Raw genomic sequence first — 7,281 nt, 5'->3', positions numbered from 1 at the left:
TAGGTATAGGTATAGGTATAGGTATAGGTATAGGTATAGGTATAGGTATAGGTATAGGTATATGTGTGTGTGTGTGTGTGTGTGTGTGTGTGTGTAGGTATGCAAGTTGATGTAATAGATAGCTGGGCCTGGCCAAAGTATATGTGGTATGAATTTGTACGTATGAATGTGTGCATGAACGTCTGTGTGTCTGTGCATATTTGCTTGAGTGAAAGTTTTTCTTTCTGCCAGCATGACTCTCTTTTCCTAGTTCAATAAAAGTTAATTACATCAAACCTCCCTCTCACCTGGCCAGTGAGAGGCGAGGCTTCTGGACAAGAGAGAAAGGAGCCCTAGCAATAAATCCTCTACTGAATTCCCTGTTGCTATACGGCACATGCTAATCGCCAGAGAATTATAAAGTAAGTTTATAAGGCAAGCAAGCATTAAGTTTTCTAGTGCTTATTCAAACACAGAGAATTATGAAGTATGTTTATAAAGTAAGAGTTAAGTTTTTCAGTGCTTATTCAAGCAGAGAGAATTATAAAGTAAATAATAACAAAGATAAAGAGTTAAGTTTCTTCGGTGCTTAATGAAGCATAGACCTGTAATAGAGAGTTCAGTTTTTTAGCACAGAGCAGTAAGAAAGAGTTAAATCTTCAGTGCGTAATGAAGCACAGAACAGTAATAGAGTATGTTGTTAGCACAGAGCAGTAGAGTTAAGTCTCCAGTGTTTAATAAATCACAGGAATTAATAAAGTAAAATAAAGCATAGAGAGTTAAAGGCAAAAGAAGCTACTAGTTTCAGCCACAGAATAAGCAAGAAAGTGTTTAGATTTTCAGAAACCATCAGATTCAACATCCAGCACTGTTAGAGAGTTAAGGGCCAGAGGTCATCAGTCTTTTAACTTGCATCCGGCACTGTGTCCTGGATCAGCACCTGTTCCCCTCAGACCGGGCAAGCTCATGGCAGTTCATTTTATTTTTAAAAATGTGGATACATGTGGGTATGTGCACATGTGCCTGTAGTGCAGTGCCTGTGTGCAGGTGCCTGTAGAACCCACAAGAGGGTGGTAGGTCCCCTGGAGCAGAAGCAGGAAGTGGTGAGCAGGCTGATGTGGGCGCTGAGAACCGAACTCAGGTCTCTGCAGGAGCAGAGCATGTTCTTAGCACAGAGTCATCTTCTATCCCCAATTGCCCGTTGTTGACTCTGACTTCATCCTCTATAGCACCCAATATTTTTAACCCTAAGTATGCACTTCTAAATGCATAAGTGAAATAAAGATCAACACTGAGTCTTGTAGTAGAGTCTTAAGGTAATATTTCCTCATTTTATAATTAGTCAACAGAGAAAGATGCCCTTGAAAATGGAAATTACTCTCAGTGTCATTTTAGGCCAAATGTTTTCTCCATTTCATATATATATATATATATATATATATATATATATATATATATATATGAGGGCAAACTGTGTTCCATGTGTTCACTTGTGAATTTTAAGGACAAAGGGAAAAAAGAAGAAAGAAGGAAGAAATAGAACTGGAATACTTATGCTGAATGCCATGGCTGGGCCATTCATGTTAGTTCTGTTCTATATTGTCTCAAGGTGTCTTGTATGGGCTTTCTGAGTAGGCAAATCATGGTGTGTCTCTTTGCAATTGTTTTTCTTAAAAGCAATTTAGATACACACAACATCTGGGGTTTTAAATTTATATAAAATGAGAACCCGTGGAGCCCAAGGCCATGAATTCTGGCCTTAGAAAGTTCTGGATGTTTCTCCCCCAAAGTGTTTACTGGAAGTAAAGAAATATCTATGCGAATCAAAGTGTCAGCAAGATAAATGAGGCTATAAAAACAAGGTAGCCAAACAGAATTGAGGTTTGGATAGGCAAGGCTCCTCATCTGGAGCCAGACTGGTAGTGTTACAGAAAGCAATTAAAGTATGGAAACTTTCAGGGTCAGGAGCAATGGCTTCTGCAGATGACATCTATAGAAACACCATTCCTTATTGCTACTGTTAGGTAGGTAGGTAGATATTATCAGGCTAGTAGGTTACTGAGGAAAGACTTTTACCTCATAGCAAGTAGTTTATCAAACCAGGAGTTAAAACTGTAGGACTTGGATTCTGGTTGAAAAAAATGGCCTCATAACTATGATCGAAGCCACTCAGTTGAGGACACCAGCTCTTTAGGACATTGCCTTGATAACTGGGAGAACTAAAACACCTTTGAATAAGCAAGTCTAGTGACCCCATATCCAGAATTCTTTAATAGTGATGCGATTGTACCTGTTCATATGGTTCTTTTTCTAAGAGCTTATTCAGGGAATCAGAAGTCATTAATGTCAAACAATCTTCCTTTATGTAAGACTTTAGATAAATCAAGAGGATCTGGGCAGTTTCTCAGACAGTTCTGAGAAAGTAGAGTTATAGACTCCCTTGGGATGTTGTCAGTGTTATTTTGGATTAGACCTCAACAGATTCCCAAGAGAACTGATGGTTTCCAAGGGCTAGATTGTATGCATGGAGATTGCACACAGTAGCTCCTACATATCTGTTAGGATTCAGAACCGTCTTGGTGGATTGCTCAGGGTGGGACTCTAATGTCCAGGATAATTTGTGGAAATGTTAGCATATCATGGTACATAGGCTCAAGGGGCTAAAGATCAGTAAAGCAAACTAGCCCATTGTTCCAAATGGGCCAATTCATCTAAGGAAAACATACTATTTTTTAAAAGTGTCTTAAGGAGTCTATGCAAATATACACGTTAACTGATCTCGTTTTCTGGGAAGGCACGCTGTATCTCTGGAGCAGATTCCTACCAATGTGCTCCAGAGGAAGAGACCGTTTAGTTTATAGAGGCCCATCATTTCTATCACTAAGGCATACACTGTGGCTTGCATGTGGAATATCGCCCACCACCTCGTGTGTTTGAATACTTGGTCCATAGCAGGTGATGCTGATTGTCAAGATGGTAGAACCCTTTATTTAGAGTTGGGACCTCACTTGAAGAGGTGACACTGGAGACCGGCCTTGAGACTTCTTGGCCCGACCTCACTTTCTGTTCATGTTTTGCTTCCTGAGTACAGACACAATGTGACCAGCCAGATTCTTTCTCCTGTCACTGTGATGGTCTGTATCTGTCTGGAACTGTAAGCCGAGACAAACCCCTTGCTGAAGTTGCTTTCTCCCTTAGGGTTTTATCATAGCAACAGAAGAGTGGGTAAGATGCCTTATTACTTGACAGCTTGAAAGGATCTTTAAATCAATGCTCTACTTTCAATCCTAATACTTTACTTCTTTCTCCAATATAGAGTTGATTCAGTATAGTTAGCAGTTGTGGTACATTCATTTATGATTATCTAGATATTAGTAGTGTAGTACAGCAGATAACGTGGAAGTTAGACCTGGTTCTTCCTCTCAGCCCCACACTCCCAGAAGTAAGACTCAGATTCAAAATATATTTACAAATACCTTGGTCATATAGCTAGGCTCTTCTCTGACTAGAATAGTAACTTAAGACAGCTCATTTATTTTCATCTACACTCTGCCACGTGACTGGTTACCTGTGCTCACGTACCATGTGACTGTCTCCTCACATCTTCCTGGGCAGATGTCCCAACCTGGCTCTATCTCAGAATTCTTTCTGTCTCCTGGATGTCCTATCTTCTGTTATACCTTTGTCTATAGGCCATAGGTTTGCAAGTTGATGTAACAGGTGGCTGGGGCTGGCCAAAGTCTATGTGGTATGAATTTGTGCATATGAATGTGTGCATGAATGTCTGTGTATCTATGCATATTTGCTTGAGTGAAAGTTTTTCTTTCTGCCAGCATGACTCTCTTTTCCTAGTTCAATGAAAGTTAATTGCATCAAACCTCCCTCTCACCTGGCCAGTGAGAGGCGAGGCTTCTGGACAAGAGAGAAAGGAGCCCTAGCTTTTAAAGTAGGTATAATCATGACTTCATGATAAAATGATAAGTAAAATACCTTAGCATAGTGCCTGGTGTATATCAGTCAAATAGTTTGAGAAATGCTACCAGGGTTAACTGAGTAAAAGAACCGCTTCCCTTCACTGTCCCTCCCCCCCCCCTCTCTCTCACACACACACACACACTCACACACACACACACACACTCAAACACACACATATACACACAAGGACTACAAAACACTGGTTGACAGAGGGTTATCAAGAAAGGGAGAGGGGCAGGCTTTGATAGTGTACTGAGAGTCTTTGGGTTCATTTTACTTGACCCCGTTTGTTACTTAAGTCTGGGCTTCCTGAACCTTTGTGATCACCACTGCTCGGCCACTGTTTCCTCAGCGCTGTTGATTCTGACCCAGTGCTATTAATGGCTGTCTACCCAATGGCACTGCCATTGTTTTTTTTTTTTTTTTTTCTCACTATTATTTCTCATTAAGTTGCATTATATAATGCAGAGAGGCTGAGCTTCTGTTGGGACAAATCTGTGTTCTTACCTAGCTCAGAAAACAGTACTTTGCATTTGTGACACAGGCTCAACGCCATGACCCTTGGAACGCTGATCTGTGTTACAGGTTTGGTATTTGGAACTCTCAGCAAAACATTGAAGTGAAATATTTTAGAAAGTGTTTGCAACATTTTTAGGTGGTAAGATACAATCTCTCCACTCAGAAGCCCCGGCAGCTAGCCGCCCCCATCCTGTCTTCGCGTCTCTGCTCCTCGTCTCTTCTCTCAATGCAGCTGCTGTAGAAAGGAGCTTATTCACAGATACTGCTTTCTTGAGCAGTTTTATAACATCTGTGCCAAGTTGTCAGATCCTCGCCATTAATCATAATACAAATCTTTAAAAGACAATCTTTGGTTCATTTTCAGTGTCTGGGAACGTGCCAATTAGTTCCTTTAATACAGTCATTGAACTACAGGGTGGAAAGAAATCTTAGCGATTATTATTACTGCTGATCACTTTATAGATGAGGAAATTAAATTCTCATTGCAGTGACCTTTCAAAGCCTTGTGGATAGTTACAGCAGAACAGGCGGTATACATTAAAATATTTAAATCTGTCTGTTTTTTATGATAATCTTGATGTCTTCATTCTTAATAGCTGAACATTGTGTAAATGGGCCACATTTTCTGTATCCATTCTTCTGTTGTAGGACAGTCGGTGTGTGACAGGAGCATGATGGGTACATGATGAAACTGTGATGGCTTCATGATGGGAGCGTGATGGGAGCATGATGGGTGCTAGAAAATAAAAGATAATCTTGAAAGTTGGTGTCACCGAGTCATTGTGTCTTGGCCCCTCTCGTTACCAGGTGTATGATCCTTGGCATGTCTATGATCTCAGTTCCAAATATCTCTCAAAAGGAGTTATTTATTCAAAATTGCTTTAGAATAAACAAGGTAAGGCATGTAACAAATTTGCTGGAGTGATTACAAATGTTGAGTCCCCAGTGTTCTATGATGTTGAACAAATGAGCACAATGCTGTTGATATATCTGCTGACTCGTTCATTCTGGGAATTAGAAAATGGGTTCCTTATTTTAAAGACTATTTATTTTCTAATCTCTGGCTCTTCAAGACAGTTTATATAAGTTTTCTCAAAATATACCATTTCCAAGTTTGTAATTACTTGTAGTGATTTCCTATAATTTTTATTCTGACATTTTTTGGGAGTCTTTTAGGGTAAAGGTTATACTTCTTATTCTTTAATGTGAAGCAGATAATATTTAAATACAATCCAGAATGATTGCACTGTGTTGTAATTCATAATTTACAATGATTCTTTTAATTATACCTCCATCTAAGTTTTGATTTGTAATTCTCATATGAATTAGGACTTTTTATTGGCTGAATTATACCATTTAACTGATGAGACATTAAGTCACCATTAGACTGTATCCCCACTTAAAAATGCTAAAGTAATATAGAAGGCATAAACCTTTCTTAATACTGTTAGTACTAAAGGCGATTCAAGTTAAATATATCAGAATTTTCAGAAAGCTGGACTCAGAGCTGAGTGAGCCCGTGAAACACACGAGGTTCCTCGGAATACAGATCCATTTAGCTCAACAGCAGCTTCTCGGCTACACAAACATTGTGAGGCAAGCAATTCATCAGCAGCCTCAGGCATGCATGTCCTATATAAAACACTGGGGACCTGGAAAATAGGAATTACAGGTTATATTTCTCCATCCTGTCCTTCCTGATGTGATTCTCAGATTTTCTTTTCATGCTCTTACCTTAATAATCCCTACCATATCATCCTAGCCATCAAAGATCCTCAGTGAATGAATGTTTGTTAAATAATGGTACAGTGAAGAATATACCGTATTCTCACAAGTTTCACTATGCACCCAATTCTTTTACTATCATACATATAAAGGATATTTATCCATATTATTACTGTGTGGAATCTTAGTATTGTTTGGTTAATGAACACCTGTGTTAATTATTTTTAATCTATTGAAGTAATTAAGAAGATATGGCCTGTCTGGAGTAGGCTTTTGTGTAAAGTGTCTATGAGCTGTTTATTCCAAGTCTAGCGTATTTTGAGTAGAAGAGAATATTTAAGTCAATAATAAGTCAAATTTACAAAGCTCATTTTAAAGGACTGCCATTGTTTATGTCTTGCTGACAGAGAAAGGCAGAAGAAATTAAAACCTGGCATTTTGACACAAAATACAAGTGGAAGAGAGTATTTCATCAGAGAAGCCCAGGGAAGACGGAAATTAAAGCGATTAAGGATGTGAAATTAAAGCGATTAAGGATGTGGACTTTGAGCATAATTTACAACACTTTGGAACAAATCTATGACTCTCTAATCTATCACTATTTGGCAATGGCCTGACTATGTGAAAACTTTGTTTTAATTTCTTAATCAATATGGAGGGATCACATGTATTTGTGAAGATTAAAGAGGATTATTATAAAGCACATAATGTAGCACTTGGTAGGTACATGCTGCTTTTTTTTTTTTCTCACAGGGACTATATATTGGAACACTCCTGGATTTGTGGTATTTTAGATGTTTATTTTTCTTGGTGAATCTTACACCTATCAGATCACTGAGAGCGTCTTTGCATAGAATGGTATCTGATGAATTTGTTGTGAGTGTAGTTTCTCAGATCACAAAGTTATCAAGTAATAGCTGAAGTATTTCTCTTTTCCCTTTCTTCTCCTTTCTTTACATCTTCCTGCCTTCCTGCTTCCCCTGCCTCCCTGCCTCCCTGCCTCCCCTGCCTTCCTGCCTTCCTGCCTTCCTGCCTTCCTGCCTTCCTGCCTTCCTGCCTTCCTGCCTTCCTGCCTTCCTGCCT

The sequence above is a fragment of the Mus pahari genome, chromosome 4 (assembly GCF_900095145.1).
Source record: "Mus pahari chromosome 4, PAHARI_EIJ_v1.1, whole genome shotgun sequence".
Taxonomy (NCBI): domain Eukaryota; kingdom Metazoa; phylum Chordata; class Mammalia; order Rodentia; family Muridae; genus Mus; species Mus pahari.
The sequence above is the reverse complement of the archived record's forward strand: the minus strand, read 5'-3'. Positions refer to the sequence as shown.